Source organism: Ambystoma mexicanum, chromosome 9 (assembly GCF_040938575.1).
Source record: "Ambystoma mexicanum isolate Mex_15411 chromosome 9, UKY_AmexF1_1, whole genome shotgun sequence".
NCBI lineage: Eukaryota > Metazoa > Chordata > Amphibia > Caudata > Ambystomatidae > Ambystoma > Ambystoma mexicanum.
Window position 1 is genome coordinate 1,142,092,617 of NC_090931.1, and position 19,538 is coordinate 1,142,112,154.

The window sequence follows — 19,538 nt, forward strand, 5'->3', positions numbered from 1 at the left end:
ATAAAACATACTTGTTCAATAAGTCAAAAATAGACAAAAACATATTGCACTGTGAATAAAATCACAATACCACACAATATACATGATGCTAGTCTATATATAGGTAACATTTTCACAAACCTACACACAAAAGTCTGAATCCAGTATATATTGTCATAGCTCTTTGTCCTGAGCAGTTTTACAATGATGACTTGCACGATAATGAAGTCCAGATCTTCTCCTGTAGAGTAAATATTGATCATAACAATGAATAGAAAATCATTTTTTAGTGTAATGTTTACAATTTTAAAGTTTGTATGTACAGTAAATCCACTACAGTTGTATTGCTCCAGTGAAAATTCAACAAAATGAATTATATACACACATGTGTGTAATGAATTAATGAATGTTAAGTTTATTCCCAAAAAACGACCAATCAAATCACATATAGCTTGTGAAGATTTATTTCTCAAATATAAAGGTAACAGCTTCTAAGATAGCATGTGACACAGTATCCAGAGACTGTCAGCATATAGACCAGTGTACAAATTAAAAGTGCAGACTTGAAAGCCAAGTTACATGAATGTAGTTTCTGGTGAACTTGTAAAGTTGTGGATTGGCCGTGTTGAAATGAATGTGTCAATAAAATGATTTAAACAAGAATAGTGTCGATAACACATAGATATTTAAAACACAAAATCAAATAATCACTTTTTAGACATATATGCTCCCAGAGGGTCAATGAAAGTGCATGTCGTCTCTTCCAAAGTACTTGAATGAATGTCCATCTTCTGTGTCTAAGTAACAAAAAGTGTAAACATATATTTTTTTAAAATAAGAACTCTGGTAATTACATATGTTCCAATCAATTCATAATAAGGATACTAGCTAGCATCAGTAAAAAAATAAAATTGGATCAATCAGAGTATTGCATGTAAACAACTATTCTGCAAAGAAAGGACATGCAAAAAATCCTTCTCTTGTCATGCATCCACCCCATGGAACTCAATACCAGTATCAACCCAGAATGCCCCAACAATTCTTCAATTTTGCAAATCTCTCAAGGCGTGGCTTTTTCAACATTTCTGGTAAATAAAAAGAATTTAGCGGATGAACATTACTGGAGACATGTTACAAAATGTTATAGTTATGGTTAAAGGCATAAACAGAAAATACCTTTTCTACTTACCTGACTGTGTGTATGCTGAATGACAGTGGGAAACAACATTTGAAAGTACCTTGCAAATCATTCTAGAGTGATCATTTTTTTTGGTGAACTTGGAAGATTCATACATTTCTGTTGAAAAGTGCATGTTGCACATGCAGAAGCAATTTCCCCTTTACAGTTGCAAAAACATCACTGGCTCGGCTGTTAACCTCGGACTTAGGAAAGCTACAGTTCAGCAATCATACTCGTATCAATGGCAAGTCTTTCAGGAAAATCTGTAGCACTGTACCTGAAGCTGTGCCAAGGCTGATGTTTGTACATCTAAAACAATACAGGAAAACCTTTCTGTCCACATATGAAGTTCTAAAATTAAAAATTAAAAGAAAAAATAATTTTCATGGATATGAATGACTGACAAAACAATACATGTGAAAGTTAGACCATAACATATATAAGAATATCTCAGCCCCCCCAAAAACATTGCAATGTGACTATTAAAGTAGAAGTTCTCTCAGGAGTTTTAACCAACCAATTGACAAGGCGTCTAATTTTGACCACATAAATCGATCTATTACATTTGTTCTTTCAATGAATTTTACCATGCATTTCACCACATTAGTGTCTGTGAACCACACACGTCCCAAACAGCCATTTTATGATAAGTTGATTGATCACGCTAAGTTCAGGTGCCAAGGTGGCAATAAATCATACCTGACACCCCTCAATGTGACATCAGGAGCAACAAAGGCTATGATATGCCCTTTGTCAAGATGTTAGTGCACAGCATAGAGAAACATCTTCTGTCCACATCTATGTTATCACATTTCCACAGGCAAAACGTGGAAAACACTTGGTCAATCAATGCACACACACATTTGCTTTGTTTAGTTTCTTCACATTAAAACACTTTATAGTTTTTCACTTTGAATCAATGACACAAGTCGAGACTTTAATATATCGGTATGTTTTGAATTCAAATGCACATTTTTAAATACTTCAATGACAACAATTCAAACTGTTTACGGCCATAACTATTCAAAGAACAGATCACTCATCAATAAGATTGTGGGCTATTAAAATGAATCCAAGCAATAACTAACGACAATTGTCGTAATTTTTTTTTTAAGGTTATACTCTTTTATTCTCATTTCAAATACTTTAACAAATGTAATCTTCGTACTTCGAGTCATATTTCTTTCTTTTGAAATGATAACATTCCATTGACTCCTCTCTAATTCCATATTTTGTTTTAACATTCAAATTGATTGGCTGTCGTCAAGAAGCACATGGCATACCAGTTAGTTGAAAAAGGTGCGGTTTACATCTGACAACATGATCTTTTGGTGACTTTGATATTAAATAGTATAATCAGCATGTTGGTTCGGATGATAGGAACAGCAAATATTGAAGCACACAATATTGACATTTTAAGGATCACTGAGTCTTGGTTTGCCGACTCATGTCAGTCATATTTCCACTCCTTGGTATCAGAAAATTACTGGATAAAATGGCTCAATAGAGAGCAACAAAGGGGAGGCAGAGTTGCCATTATCTATAAAGGGATCATTGACATTCAAAGTATCTGCACCCTGAGATGGGATAATGCCTCTCAGGTATTGGCATGCTCCTACCAATTTTCCCCCAATGATTCCCTTAAAATAATTTTGTGCTACAGATCCCCTGGACCAGCCACTGTATTTTTACATACTATGGATACCTATCTAGGGGCCTCATTATGACCCAGGCGGTAAGTTACCGCCTGGGCCGTGACTTTACCACCATGGCGTAAACTACGTTTACGCCATGGTGGTTGGCGGACTTACCGCCCCATTCCGACCTTGGCGGGGCGGTAAGTCCCCAATCCCCATTTACCCTTCCCCATTCCCATTTTTGCCCCATAGGGCATAATGGGAGTGGGGAAGGCGTTAATTACGCCACCGTAAATTACGGTGGCGTAATTAACTCCATGGTCCCTTAGCGCCATGGATTTTAACACCTGCTAAAAGCAGGTGTTAAAAGCGCCATGGCGCTAAGGGACCTCGTACTCAGGCGGTAAGGGTCGGCGCTGTTAACGCTGCCGTAAACCCCTTACCGCCTGGGTCGTAATGAGGCCCTAGGAGTGGAAGGCAGTAATCAGTCAAATATTATTATTTTGGGAGATCTAAATATATGGTCTAATGAGCCAAACAATAGCGATTGTACACATCTAAATGACATTCTGAACTCACACAATGTCCGTCTTCTCTCGGATCTCCCTACACATCTAAGCGGACATTGTTTAGTCCCTATATTCTTGAGAGGGCCTCATTTAAAGGATGTAGATATTGAACCAGTGAGTGGGTCAGATCATTTCATGGTCCAGTTTAGCTGAACCATATAACCACATATAAACAGAAGCAGAAAAACGTTTATTTCAGAATCTCGACGTCAGAAAAAAGATTTGAATTGTATTTGTGAGACCAACCTGATGACTCATATACCCACGACATATAACACAATAGGGGGGTGCAGAGCTCTACACTAGCCTGATGAGACAATTACAAGAAAACTGTGATATTATTTCACCTGTAAAAAATACTAAAATAACAGCTAGGAAAGGGAACCAGTGGTTTAGTGATAAACTAAAGCACTGTCAAAGCCAATATCAGATAACGGAATAGAAATGGCATATGGCTAGAGCCGCAAAGATCATATAGCAGCTAAATCATATCTTAAAATTATAGAATTTTTTTTTTATGGCTATCAGGAATTTATCAAACCCTGAATGCATAAATGCATGCCTGCTTCCCAGTCAGAAATGGCTAATGAATTGAATACATTTTTTTTAACAACATTGATCAGATTAAAGTGAGTTTCGATGCCCAACTGATTTTAACTCCTCTCTCTAATGAGTATGACCCCACCGCTGGGAAAAAGTCCTCTCTCTTGGAGTTAAATTATTCACTGGTGGGAAAAGAAACTATTGAGAAACGTCTCTTCCTTCTCAAACCCACTAACCTAATGTACGACCCTATCCCAGCATACTTATCAAAACAGCATGCTCAGGCACTGACCGAATCTATTCAGATGTTTGTAAATGCCTCACTTGATCAAGGCTATGTGCCAGAGGAACTAAAGAAGACACATCTTACACCATTGTTGAAAAAGCCTACTTTGGACCATAAAGTTCTTGCTAATTATCGCTCGATTGCAGGGTTACTATGGCCTACTAAAATCCTTGAGAATCTTGTAACTATGCAACTCCAGGGCCATTTAGAAGCTAATAATATCTTAGATATATATCAGTCTGGCCTTAGGCCAGGTCATGGGACGGAGACTGCGCTGCTAAAGGTCTGGGATGACCTACTCGAACAATGGGGGCATCAGTATGCTTGTCATGCTTGACTTGTCAGTAGCTTTCGACTCAGTGGATTTCAACATACTAAGCACCAGATTAACCTCCCTGGCCCAGGTCTCTGAAAAAGTATTGACATGGTTCGACTCATTCTGAACTAATCGAACTCAACAAATAAAATAAGGTCCTTTTCTCTCTGGAATGTTGACATTTCTGTGTGGAGTGCCACAGGGTTCATCCCTGTCGCCTGTTTTTTTTAATCTCTACATCTGTTCATAGCAAAAATAGTTACTCAGTTCCATCTTCAGTATCACTCTTATGCAGATGATACGCAGATCTATGTTAGTCTAAGGCAACCTGTGTAGACAGCTGAGCATATCCTGACGTGTGCATAGAAAATTCAAATGTGGATGCTTGAGAATAAGCTCCAGCTGAATCCAACCAAGACAGAAATCATTGTCTTTGGATCGAATAATACATTGGAAACTCTCTTCCCAATAATCCCATGTCCTTCGTTGTTTGGAATTGCTTCCAAATACACAGACTATGTGAAAACTTAAATTGCATCTGGCAATCTAATTTGGGGTGTAATTGTCATGTCAACCAGATCATTAAATCAGAATATTTTCCTCTGCTACCGGAGGGCAACCGATCGACCGATCGACAGTGGTTGGTACTCTTGTTAGTTCTAGGTTGGACTACTGCAATGGGCTCCTGGTAGGTTGTCCAAAATATCAGTTGCAGCGCCTTGCTGTAGACCAAAATTGGGCAGTTTGTTTGATTTTCTCGCTACCGAGGAAAAGGCAGTCTCAGAGTTCCGTAGAAATCTTCACTGGTTGCCGGTACCTTGTACCTTATTTTCAGATGTATGCATTGCTTAGCACCACCATACCTAAAAATTAAGATCTATAATCCTACACGATCATTATGGTCCATGAATCAGGACCTTTTGGTTATCCCCCTTCTAACTCATGTTATACATACAAAACAGAAAAAGAACAGGAGGTAAGGAGTACTCTGTGATGAATCGTGGGATTTGTTCACATCATCCCAGAGAGCAGCCTTTCCTTGTGAGGCTAGGGAGGTGAGCCTGCTACTCAATATTCCCCCTACGTGTGTCAGAAAGCAGAAGGTCGCTATAAAACTACAACAAATGCCACAAAATCAAATATGGTATATATTTTGAATAATGTAGTATTTAACCCTTTTTTATGCGTTCAGAAACAATCAACGTTCCAGTACTCATGTCAGCCCCAATATACAATAGTATTGATAAAATAATTGTAAATTAATATAACAGTACATTAATTTATGATCATGATTTTTCAAGACAACAATAATTCTAACTCATTATGTATGTCAAAATATATTAATACGTGTAGAAAGACTACAACACAAAAACATTTATCAAATGTATAACGGTATCTAAAAGTTATTGCTGCAATCCTTGCATGTTATTGTTTGTCCCATTATCAAAATGTACCACCTTAATCTCATCTGGCTTAAAATAAATGTACACAGCTGAGATAAAAACAAAATCAAGCCAAGACCATTTTACGTTCAAATTTATACATAATATATTATGACTGTCACTTTAAATGTAGGACCTGTATTCCTTGTGCTTCTTCCAGTGCCATGCAACAGTATTAGACGCCTTGTACATCGCAGTGCATGAATCAAGTATATGAAACATTATTGCTATTTTTAACAGTGATTTTAAAATAAATGTAGTACCTGATTTCTGAAATGGCAATATCTTTTACATTATAGCCAGTCTCATTCATATTTGTCTAACCATTGGCAAGGACAGAAAATAATTAAATTAGCTATCTAATTGATCACCATGTGTGCTCTCATGTGATATATAAAGAAGAATGGAGTTTACTGCTTCAGAATAACAAGTGAAGAGAAGACGGATAAACAAAAATAGTTTTAGAAATGTAGAATTTAGAAATAGAGTACTAATATGCATCAAACAATCACAAGAAGATATTTTATCACTGTTTAATAGCTTGACAGTTGAATATAGAAAATAAATGTCTAAGAAATACCTGATGTGCATTGCTAGTATCATGGGATATGGAAGGAAATGTTTCCCCAACAGTCTCCTCCATTAAATCAAAGATAAAATTGTATAAGAATACAATATATATTCGCTATTTGAACAATCTTGTTGTTTTCTTACACCTCATCTGTTGATTATAGAAATACACACATTGAGCATTTAGAATGCAAAGCAAGTGAGCAAAGTCTGCAAATCAGACAATTTCATTAACACATTACTGTTCACTTTACACATTGCAATGTACATGACACAACAATTTATAATAAATTATGACTGTCACTATAACTTGTATACCTGTGCACCTTGTGTTACTTCCATCTCAACCATATCAGCAGTACATTGCAAAGCATGAATGTAGTGTATGAAAAATTATTTATAGCATGAACATTTACTTTTAATTCTATTTTATTGGTGATTTCAGACATGGCACTATCTGGCACCTTATATCTAGTGACATTTAAACTCTTCTACATATTATTACCGTGAACAAGGACAAAGGAAAATTAGCAATGTAACTGTTCACACTGTATGCTATGATACGTAAGTACAGATGAGTGTCTTTTTAAAACCTAATGGTTCCACACTGCAAGTGCCATCCGCCATCACGGCCATAGCCATAATTGGCGGATGTTTCCATGTTGGAGCTGGAGACACAGAGGTAGGGTGTTTTAGTCCTTTCTCTGTGTTCTTGCTACCAGCCCCAGTTACGTGATGCAGTGCCACTGGAAGTATTTAAACTCCCCGCCTCCTGGTAGATGCTGCGTTGCAACCCACTTTGGACGCTTTCCTGTTTCCGGGTTTCCTCTCCGATCCTCTGCCGTCCACCTTTCGGATCTGCCAGAGGATTTTCCTGTACACCTGTGTTCCTGCTTCTTTCCTTGGAACGTTACTCCTTGCTTCAATTTCCTACCGCTGCTCCGGGTGGTACTCTGGTGTGCTTATTCCGTTTCTCTCTCTCTCTCTCTTCTGATTTCGGGAATCTTTCCGTACTCTCTTTCTGCTGGGCTCCTCTGAGCTGTGCTTGCTGCATACCTTTTTCCCTCTTCCTGGAACCAGTGCCATATCTTCAAACTGCCACAAGGAGCCTCTGTTTCCCCTGACTCTGCTACCCCATGGTTTAGACTGTTTGACATCTTCTACTCTGCTATCCGCTTCGCTCCATTGCTCTCATCAGAGATAATCCTGTCATCCGGATAAGAAGAGTCAACACAACTCCGTAGGGTTTTTTCCCTTTTGGCTTTTTCCCTGATTTCTGGCTTGGTTCCGGAAAGGGAGTCACGGGACAGCTGTTTATCCAGCAGTCACCGTGGCTTCCCTCCGTGACAAGCACATTCATCATAAGAAGGCAAGAGACTACCTTGCACGACAAGAGACCGACAACTCAGACAGCTCAGGTGAGGAGAGTGTGCTTGCGGGGGAGAAAGAGTTTGAATTGCACCACTCATCACAGATTGCAACGCCAAAAGCTTCAAAGATGTCTGCTGAGGATCAGGTTTAAGAGCTGTGGAAGGCTTTTCAAGCAATGTCTCAGGAGCTACAAAGAGTAAAGACTGAGAATGCTCTGCTTAAACAGATGGTATCAGCTAGAGAACCTGGCCCCCCCGGAATTACCACCCATGGCGCTGTTCTCTGGGAAATTTGATGGATCTCCCAAAAAGGTGAAGGAGTTTCTGGAAGCATGCAGGGTTTATTTCACCTTTAGGCCTCGTACCTTCGCTACAGATCAAGCCCGGGTGGGTTTCCTAATTTCAAATATGACAGGAAACGCACTGTTCTGGGCTACACCATTGGTGACTAGTGGAAACGCCATTTTGCAGGATTTTCCAGGGTTTCAGAATTTACTGAAGCAGACTTTTGAACGACCAGAGCTGTACTTTACCGCCTGCGAAGATTTACTGGATGTCAAACAAGGCTCTCTAGATTTATTGTCTTACATCTCCTCCTTCAAAACCTTGGCAGCTGGAGTGGGGTGGCCTGACAGCACAATATGCCATATTCAGGAGAGGATTGAAGGAAGAAATCAAAGATGAGCTGGCCAGGTCTCCTCATTCACCCACTTTTTCACTTTTCCACTTTTTCAGACCTGCTAGCGGCTGCTCTTCACATAGAGTATCGTCTACAGGAAAGAAGGGCGGAGTGTCGCAAACAAAGAAGCCCTGGTTATCCTACAGAACCCTCTGCACACTCACTCCCTGGGCGCTCTACTGCTACTTCTTCCGAAGAACCAATGCAGATCGGCGCCACCAGAGCACCGTTATCCGCTGCTGAAAGACATTGCAGAAGAGAAGAAGGATTATGTGCCTACTGTGGTTCAGACCAACATCTTCTCAATTTTCATTTTAAAATTTGTTTATTGGCATTTGTTATGTTTTACAGTTACATGACTCAGATTATGCCATCGAATAGAGGACAATAAACATTTCCAATAACACATTAACAGGTTAACAATACAACTTTAACTGTCTCCAAATGTTCTGCTTCGTATGCCAGAGCCGATTGGTGATCCAGGGGGGGGGTTAGGTTAGCTGATAGAAAAAGGGGGGAGGGGCCCGGGCCCACAAGGACACAGTAAGTTTCGGTCCTGGGGACTTCTGATTTGGTTCTTGAATCCGTTTTTTCAGCGGGTTTGTTTCCGTTCATGGGGGCTTGTCGTCTGAGGGGTAAAACAGAGAGCTTGTGATTTCTTTCCAGGCCGTTAGGGACATGCTTGAGGCGTCCGTAGATCTGGCAACACTGTCTTCCCAGGCCTTTGTTTCTGCTTGCACCCAACGTTCCAGTTCACTGTACCATGTTTTCTGATGAGGCCCAGCTGATTTCTTACAGGACATTGCGATTGTCCTTTTTGCCAGTATGCACATAATGTCCATTAGCCCGACCAGGTGCTTGAGTCTGGCCGGCCTGTGGTACGTGCCTAGTAGGCATTCCTCTGGGGTCCATTTGTATCCGGTCGACCCTAGTTTCTCGCTTGTTTGCTGTATGGTGGCCCACAGAGACTGCGTTTTAGTGCACAACCAGAACATGTGGATAAGGTCCGCATTGTCCATTCCACACCATGTGCAGTTGGAGTGTGGTGATTTATTAAATTTTGCCAGCCTGGATGGGGTTAGGTATGTCCGGTGTAGCAGGTTTAGTTGAATTTGCCTAAAACTATGGTTTCTGGAGACTGACTTGGGATGCGCCAGAGCCCTCTCCCACTCCCCATCCGTTACTTCCCGGCCCAAGTCCTTTTCCCAACTTCTTTTCAGATCAGCACTTCTGGGGTTAGGGGTGTCGCTCAGGTGGCCATAGATCTGGGACACCGGTCTCCATCCTTCTCCCAAGCTATACAATAATGTAATCAGGGGGTTTGGTTCTGGTTCTTCCGGCCAAGTCGTCCACTTGGTACGTGCAGTAGTTCTTATCCTCTGATACCATAGGGCCTGGCCTGTGTGGATTCCGTCTTCCTCCTGGAGCATTTCAAATTCCTTAAAAGAGCCATCAGCATATAAGTCACCCCATGAGTATATCTCTTTCTTTTCCCAATGTCTTGGCATAGATCTGAGATCAATGGTATGTCTGGGGAGTACTGGTGTTTTGCATGGGCAAGTGTTTCTGTTGTGCGCCAAATTTTTCTACCTAGAACGGCCATGTAGGGGGCTTCACGCATCAGGTGACTGGGGGACCAAATAAGTTCTTTCAAGTGCAACGGAGAGATCAACGATTGCAGTAATGGCGTCTCAGATGTGGCGTCATCTGCCAACCACTTGGTGACAAAGCTGAGCTGTGCTGCCAAATAGTATTTTTCAAAATTTGGAAGTTGGATTCCCCCCTGGCTGTACGGTAGCACCAAGGTGGTAAGTGCTATTTTACGTCTTCCCTTCCCCCATAGAAAATCCCGGAGTATCCTTTCTAATAGGCGGAAAAAAGGCGCATTGATATAATAATGTACATTTTGAAACCCGTACAAAAATCTGGGGAGGACAATCATTTTAATTATTGAGGCTCTGCCCATCATGGATAGGGGAAGTTTTGCCCAGAAGTTCATGGATTTTCTCAGGACGGGGATTGCGGCCTTTGTATTGTGTTCATACATTAGTGTGGGGGTATGCATTATGTGTATCCCTAAATATTTGAACGAGGTTATCTCCCACCGTATTCCCACTAAAGAAAGTTCTGTTACATCTTTGTCCTTGAGGCCTGCCAGGAGGAATAGGCAGGACTTCGCCCGGCTGAATTGTATGCCTGAAACCTTCGCAAAGTTGTCTAAGACATCCAACATCGTGGGTACATTGTTGTATGGGTCCCTGACATATAGTAGCACGTCGTCCGCGTAAAGAGAGATAATGTGGTCTATGCCTCCCAGTCGTATCCCAGCATCAAAGAATTGTTTTCGGAAATAGATAGCAATAGGTCCCAGTCCCAGTACATAGAGCATGGGGGAAAGTGGGCATCCCTGTCTGGTGCCTCTACATATGTCCCAGGCCTCAGATATGTATTTCCCTGTTTTTACTCTGGCCCTAGGTTTGGTATAAAGTATCCTAATCCACCTAATGTACCCCGGGCCAAAGCCGAATCCCTCTAAAACCGCCACAAGCCATTCCCAAAATATAGAATCAAACGCCTTAATGGCATCAAGAGACAACAGTGCATATGTCTCCTTACTAGTCTCAGTCTGTACAATAATCTGTTGCACTCTGCGTAAATTCATGGTCGTGTTCCTGCCCGGTATGAAGCCACACTGATCCCCGTGTACTACGTCCCCTATGATTCTGGCGAATCTACTTGCTAATACCGTTGTTAATATTTTTACATCATAGTTTAGTATAGCTATTGGGCGGTAAGAGTCGCATTTGTCAGCGGGTTTATCAGGCTTAATGATCGGGATCAATAGGGTCTCCCTCATACTGTCAGGCAATATCCCTCTCTCATGTGCTTCTTGAAAGACTGCGTGTAATAGGGGTGTTTAGGAGGTCGCGTATGTTTTATAGAACTCAGTGGGTAGCCCATCATTCCCTGGGGTCTTACCGGTGGCCATTGACTTAACTGCCTCCATTATATCCTCAGCTGTAACATCTGCGTCCAGGGCCTCAGACTGTTCGGGCGGCAGTTTCGGGAGTCCTACCTCCTCAAGGGTGTCTATGATTTGTTCTCGGGGGACCTGGTTCTTGTGAGAGTAGAGGTTCTCATAGAAGCTCTTGAAAGTCACGTTTATATCTTGCTGTGTTTGCACTATCTTCCCTGCATCATCTTGTATCGCGGTGATTGTGTGCTTGGGGTGTTCTTTCCTGCAGAGCCAGGCCAACATTCTACTTGGTCTGTCCGCTTCTGTGTGTATTTTGTTAGTCTTGGTGGCATAATCGAATTTATTTAGCCTATCCCATGCTAAGGTACATTTAACTCTAATTTTTTGGAGGTTGTCCTCCCTCTGGTAAGTATTCACTGGGGTGGCCTCAAGTTGCTCAATCTCTTGTTCCCACTGGTCTAATTCTCCCCGAAGCTGTCTCCTAATGCCCCCAGCTTTCGTTATGATTTCCCCCCTCGTTACTACTTTTAGGGTATCCCACAACGTGCTCAGGTGGTCAACGCTTCCTGTGTTCCTCTCAATGTAGCTGTCTATGAACTCGAGTAGCTCCTCCCTAAACACTGGATCTCCCAGGGCATCTATCGGCATTCTCCACATAGGAATAGGGGGTCTAGGGCCAGCATGGTTTCATTCTACTAGTAGTGGCGAGTGGTCAGAGATGGTTCTCCCTAGGTGCTGTGCTCCTTCTATTTGTGCCAGGTGTTCTTTACCTATGAAAACATAGTCTAGTCTCGTATGAAGACCATGCGGGGAGGAGAAATACGAGTAACCCCGGGCGTCGGGGTGCTGCTCTCTCCAAGTGTCAGCGAGGTTCAATCTGTCAATTAATAGGGACAGGGCCAACGTTGCTGCTGAGGGACCCTTCGGGTGAGGCAAGGACCTATCAAGGTTCGGGTCATGGACACAATTAAAGTCTCCCCCCCAGAGAAAGATGCCATGTCTGTATGGTGTAATTCTGGCATACATGAAATTTAAGTATGCTGGAATGTTAGTGTTGGGGAGGTAGGAGTTCACTATACATACCTCATCCTGTTCCAATCGGCCCCATATAATTGTAAACCTGCCCTCTGGGTCTATTTCGGACCTAATTAAATGGAATGGGAGTTGGGGGTGAATCCAAGTGTATACCCCTCTAGCATATCTGGAGTAGGAGGTTCCAACGCCTTATCCTCCCCAGTGTTCACCCAGTTTAGCCAGGTAGTCCGCCGTGCAATGGGTCTCTTGTAGCAGTGCTATTTGCACTCCCTTTCGGTTCAAATAGGACTTGATTCTGTTCCGACGTAAGTAAGTTCCCAAGCCCCTCACATTCCAAGTCATTATCTTTATTTTAGCGTTCACTGCCATATCGGATTAATGGGATTTCCACTGCTTCAGACGGGACACCAGCGGCGTCCTCAGCATGTTCGCCCAGACCCGGCCCTCCCCCCCCGTCCCCGTCCCCCAGCATCTTCTGCTTCACTTGTTGGAGATTTATTAACTTGGGTAACTCCCATTGTATTGAATGGGGAAAACAAACAAAACAACTCGAACTGCCCCCTAGCAGGTGCTTTTAACTTGCAGCTCTCAGGGGATGCTGAGCCTTCCAGGCAACTCCTGGCCTTCCGGATCAGGTTGCGTGTAAGCAAACTGTCTACACAGATTCTGATGGAGGGGGGTCGACTTTTCTTCGCTCGTGTGTTCCACCGAGCTCTCGTCCGGTTTAGCTTACTTTGCAAAAAGACTTTATTGTGGTATATTTGTCTGCTGCCTGTTTTTATGTGCGGAAAAAACAACTATTTTCTTTATCCCCTCCCCAGCGAGAGTGGGGTCAGATCTGATCTTGGTGGATCTTCCTTGTCGTCAGCGAGATTATCGTGTTCTAGCCACATGTTTGCTGCGGCTGGGGTCTCCAGGAATATCGCTTTTCCTTTATAGAGGATTTTAAGGCGTGATAGGTAGAGCAGCATGTATTTTAAGTTGGGTTTCCTTAGTCAAGCCTTTATTGGGATGAAGGAGTTTCTCCCCCTTTGCACTGCGGGGGTATAATCAGGATATATGACTATTGTTGAATATTTTCTCTTGATCTCTCCTCCTTCCCTGGAGTATCGCAGTATGATTTCCCAGTCTCGAAAATTTCGAATTTTGGCTATGATTGGGCGAGGGTGGGATCCGGGCGGGGGACGCTTCTGTAGGGATCTGTGGGCTCTTTCAATAGAGAACCCCTGGGAGAGGTTCCCGGGTCCTATTTCCTGTAGCAACAATGTTTCTATGAAGTCTGTCGGATCTGGGCCTTCCAAATCTTCAGGGACCCCTAGTAAGCGAATGTTATTTCAGCGGGCTCGCGCTTCAGCATCTTTGGAGTGCGCCTCCAGCCTTGCCACTTGTTGTGTCAGCTCTTGGACCTTTGTCTTGAGATCTCGGGTACTCTCTACATTATCCTGCACGGTGGTTTCGGCAACAGTGACCCTTTCAGTCAGGTTGCGGGTGTCCTGGCGCATAAGTTGTATGTCCGATTTCATCTCTTCCATCCGCCCTTCGAGTGATGTGCGGAGGGCCGCTATTGCTTGTAGGACTTGCGCATGTCTAAGGTTCTCCCCTTGCTGGGACGGTTCTTCCGAGGCTTCCCGGTCCTGCTGTGACTGTCTCTGGGGTCTAACTGTCGTGAAGGAATCCATTGTGACCAATTTCAGTTTACTTTTAGGGGGAGACATCCCCTGCTTCTGGATCTGCAGGGTCGGGTCCGTGTGCTTGAAGGTCTATTCTGCGGACCCTATTTCGAGTTTCAGTTCTTTTAGCGGGAGCTATGACCCCTTTAGACAGGGTCATCCAACAGAACAGTGTCAGGTGGCTTAGGTGTGACAGTAATAGCCCAACACGGCCTCCTATGTTTTCAGGATGATTAGTTGGGGTATTACCTCAGCTGTACCGACCGCTAGAACTGGCTAGGTGTATCCCCCAACGGTCCCCGGGCCTCAGTAGCCCTGCCCCAGCTCTGCCACGACTGCAGTTGGTGCGACCAGTCCTAACTTGCTATCCTGGTGACCTGATCAAGTGGTTGGGGCGCCTCCTAGGTGGCCACTTCGCCCGGGTTTAGCTGGTCACTGCATCTTGCATCCCTCCTACCTTGTAGATCTTGCCCCACCATGGGCTTAGAGCTGAAAGTGTGTGTCTGGAAGGCCAAGCATCAGTTAACCAGATGTTGCCACACCAACCCAGCCCGTGGTGCATCTGCTTGCTGCTGAGTCGCAGGGAGTGTCTTACTTCGATGACTCTCGGGCCCTTTGAAGTGTGGATTCAGGTACAAGAGCCCTGCGGTGCAGCGGGGATTAAAGATGTTAAAAAATGATTGGGGGTTATTGCATTCTGCCCTTTCAGCAGCCCAGCTTATGCAGCTGGAACCACTGCCCTGGCTCTAGTCTGCCCAGAAACTGGGGGTCTTCCTGCTCCGTGCGAGCACGTATCTTCCGCGGTCTGTTCGGGGTTGGTGGGGCGAGTGGTTACCCCCAGTGTGCTGGCTGTCTTACGGGGTGTCTGACTTACTTGGATAGGGGGGGGTGCTTCTTCTCACTTGCTGCCCCCTCAGCCCGCCGGGGCCCGAATGCGCTTCCTCCGTTCCAGTGATCCCCGCTATTTCTCCTTCTGCCTACACGGCCGTCGCAGGTGCCTTCTCCTCGCAGTCCGTGCTGGCTGGCGATCCCAGTCCCTCGATGTCCTGCAGTGCCTCCTGTTACTTAGCTCTCCTGAGCTCCTCCTCCGACGACAGCATAGCTGGCCTCGGTGTCCCGGTCCCCAGGTCCTGCGGCCATACGCGTTAGCATGGGCTGAGATGCGGCCCGAGGGGCAGACGACCCGCCTTGCTTGCTCCTCGATGTCGTGCTTTCCTTGGGCTGTTTTTCACGCTGTCGGGCTCTAGTTGCAGCCCCGGCGACTCCACCGCAAAGTCTCTGAAGCTGGGGTGGAGCTGAGGCTCAAACGATCCGCCCTGTCAGCTTCGGCGAGGCAGTGCGTCCTGTGTTTCGGCGCTGTGGAGGGGTAACCCAGGCCGGCCGCGCCTTCAGATACATTCCGCAGCGGGCGCCGCCATCTTGTGGGTTTCAGGGGCACCAAATTAAAGTACTTGTTTACCAGTAAATTCACTCTGGTTCGCCTCCAGAATCGTGTTGAATGGTGGGTATTATTTGTGTTTGCAAGGATCACGGACAGAGCTCCACAGGAGCTTGTCCTCACAGCATGCGTGCAGACCACGCCCCCCCAGACCAACATCTTCTCAAAGACTGCACAGAATTACCAGACAAGAGATCGGGAAACGAATACCCTCGGCGTCAGTAGGGACAAACGACCGGGGGTCTCCCAATATTTCTCACCGTCCCTATGTCTCTCTTTCAGTTGCATCTTCTGAGTCTAAAGAGGACTCCAGACTCATGGTGATTCCTGTACATCTTGACCTAGAGAACAGACAAGTTAAGACCCTAGCCCTACTGGATTGTGGAGCGGCGGGTAACTTTGTTGACACCCTGTGGGCAGACAAGGTGGGTCTCCGCCGGATACCACGGAAGGAAGGTCAGAAGGAGTGGATGGGACACCATTGTCTTCTGGTCCTATTACCCATACCACTTGCACCACTCATCACAGCAAGTGAGGAGAAGAGGCCAAAACAAATATAATTATAAAGCCATACTATTAAACGACATAGTATTCGGATGTATTAAAAAAAATCACTTTTACTAGAAAGAAATGTATTAATTCAGCATGGAATTAGGAAATTAGAAAATAAACCAATTTTTCAAATAAATACATCTTGTACATCACTAGTGTCATAGGGAATAGACATCAGAGTTAGCACAACTGTCTTCTCCTTTAAATCGAAGTAAAAAATTGGTACGAACACAATATTTATATAGTAGTTGAAAGATCACAATGTTTGCTTGTGGTTTACATCTCTAGTAAAGAAAGATGCACATTGAGCATTTAGAAGAGAAAACAATTAAATAAAATTGTACAAACATACTTTTTACTTTACAGCTGATCTTAAACAGTGGGGGGTGTATGACACAACAATGCAGACTGGATGTGTTCATATTTCTTCAAATGGTACATGATGAACAAAACAATATTGCATAGTCAACACACTAGAATTAATAAAATTGAACTCTTGAAAAGAAATGAATAGCATTTACAGACATGTAAAATGTTGAACAAATATATAATAGTATCAAACTACTAAAGGTCATATGTTACTCCTCCTTCTCCTGAGCAATTCCTAAAGTGTATGTTGATGACGTTCCTGGTCTTTTCTTGTATATGAACATTTTTGTAAATCATAATGAAAATATATACGAGGAAAGACAGCAATGAATCTAATGATGACAATATATTGGCAAAATGAAAAAAGACAAAATAATATTTTTTAAACAACCGTGGTAAGTCAGACATAGGAGATAGACCAGAGGACATGGTTCAACTTAGAGTTTCTTTTTAAAGGAAAACGAGTGCCTCTACTATTCCTACAAACTATGATGGTGATGATGTTCTCTAAGCTTCAAAAGAAAACAATAAACCAGTGGTCATCAGGATGTCTCACACAATTTATGTTCTATGTCTACATCTATTCTATCCTATATTCTCTGGAACACTAAAAACCTAAATAACATAAACCCTGCCTTTGTTCCCACTATTCCTGGCTCCTGGTGGCTCATCTCTGACCCCCACCCAATTGCGTCTTTGGTTGTTTCTCTTTTGATTAGGCCATGGTGTGTTGATATAGTTCAAATTTGTAAATGTTCTTGTAAATTCACAAAGCTCACATGGTTTCAGTAGCTTGTATATTCTTGCTGGGTCTTTTAACCCTCTCTGGATCGTTAAGTACTTCAGCCCAGTGTGGACTGTCTGACGCCTCATGCCTTATTGATAGTGCATAGCTTTTACATCCTTGTGAGGTGTTTCCTGCTTCAGACCCTTGTGGTCTCTTTGGCCTCTCAAGGCGTATGTTTCTCTGCTTGTATTAGCCTCCTCGTGGGTTATAATCTAGTCATCCCTTGTGGGCTGCTAGGCCCTTCAGGCCTTCTGCTTCTCTGGTTCACCCCCTCATGGGCTATTCACGGGATCAGACCCTCGTGGCCTGTTCTGGTACATCACTGCTCTCCTCCCAGCTCTTTTGATCGGCTGCGTACTTGTTCTCCTGCTGTGTGGCTCGTTGGGGGAGGTGTGTTCTCTGCTCGTTGTGGAACCACATCTCTGATGTCTTCACACTCAGGTCTTTCACATTGGCTCCTTCTGTCTGTGGCCAGCAGGACGTCGGTGTCAGGACTGCTTAGTGCCAATGCGCAACTGCAGCAGTGTATGCTTCTCCCTTCATTCGCCGGCTCTGCATTTCTCTGTCTCTCTGCCTTCCTGGACTTGGCAGCATTTTGCGGGCTCAGGATTCCTTTCAACCACCATGTTCTTTGTGTGGTCCGGCCTCCAGGCTCCACACTGAAGGGAGGCATTCCTTCCACTGTGCTGCTGCACATGTTTCTCTCACTCGCCCTCAACCTGGCACTCTCTCTTCCTGACTCTGTGATGGTTTCTTTATTTTCCTTCCTTGAACAAGTGAGGGGAAACCAGTGATTCTGTACTTCAGATATGAGGGCCAATAACACTGGACCAGAAACCAGGCTACTTGCCTTTATTGAGCCCTGCACACTTTGATATGGTTCAATCCCCACATATCTAACAATTAGCTGTGAGCATGAGTTCAAGAAAAGTGTGGAAAATCCTTTAATAGTGTATTCCTTGTCCCCTAATGGGGAGTCACCCACCGTGATATACTCCTTGCACTGTCCCCTAGGGGGTGTTAAGCATAGCGGCTCTCCTCTATAGTCCCAAAGGAGGTGGCTCAAATCAAGGTTATTGATTCAAAAATAGCATGTGAGAGCATACAGTGACAGTCTACGTGTGGATCAATTTAGAATTATTATAAGAGTACTTGAAAGGCAACTGAGGCCGCCGTTGAATATCAGTGTATCAATGAACACAATCAATGGAAAACCTATTGTTTATCTAACACATGGACACTTAAATACAGAATAATTAAACATCTGGGCAGGTCATTAGGGCTCATCAGAAGTTTAATAGAAGTGTCTGTCATCTCTTACAAAGTACCTGGTTGCACTTCCATCTGATGTGTCTAAGTAATTAAAAATGTTCAAATTAATAAACTAAACTGATCACAATACAGGTTATCACATGTATCACAATAACTTCCTAACATGGAGGGTGAGATTGGTATTAATGATTTGTGCTGTCCAAAGTCAAGAATATGAGCCTATGGGGTTGTAGCTTGATGCAGAGGTTGATGGCCACCTGATTTCACTCCTCCCAACTGTGACACCCTTTCATTTATGCCCAAAGCATTCTATTAACCCATCTCAACATATTTTAATTACCTGGTGGTTGTCTTTCCTCTGGTGAGTGGTACAGTGCCTCTCTCTTTGGCATTACTGGTCCACAAGCCGATGTGGGTCTCCTCAACTCCGCAGCGATAGCTATCCATCCGGAGAGCCGGCACAGCTGAGTGGAAACTCGGCAGGCCTCGTCAGGAAACACTGCAAGTCTCCGGAGCGAGGCCTCTCGCTTACACCATCTGCTGGGCAATAAACAATAAGCACCAAAGTGGAAATGAAACCATATAAACTGGAAAAGAAAGCTAATCTCTTTCAGCAATAGCTGCTTTATATTACAGTAAGTTATTTTACTTTTATTGCATCATTTTGGTGTGGCTGCTCATCATACTCCCGGCCTCATACTGCAGCAAACTTGACTGAAATATGACATTTGCTATCGCTCACAACACTACCTCAGTCATATTCCTGGACAATTCCCTATAATTTCTGGACACTACAACTGACTATACTAAAATAAAAAAAATAATTAAAACAAAAAGGGGAAAATAAATAATTTAAACATCATGGCT

At 43.5% G+C, this 19,538-nt stretch overlaps 1 long non-coding RNA gene across 1 annotated transcript; it reads right to left on the reverse strand.

Moving 5' to 3' along the window:
- Positions 1-327: 327 nt before the first annotated feature.
- Positions 328-19,204, reverse strand: LOC138489786 (uncharacterized). Its single transcript, XR_011274902.1, has 3 exons — positions 19,012-19,204; positions 1,437-1,510; positions 328-776 (listed from the first exon to the last, which is right to left on the reverse strand). It is a non-coding gene; the product is annotated as an uncharacterized lncRNA (long non-coding RNA).
- Positions 19,205-19,538: the final 334 nt, after the last annotated feature.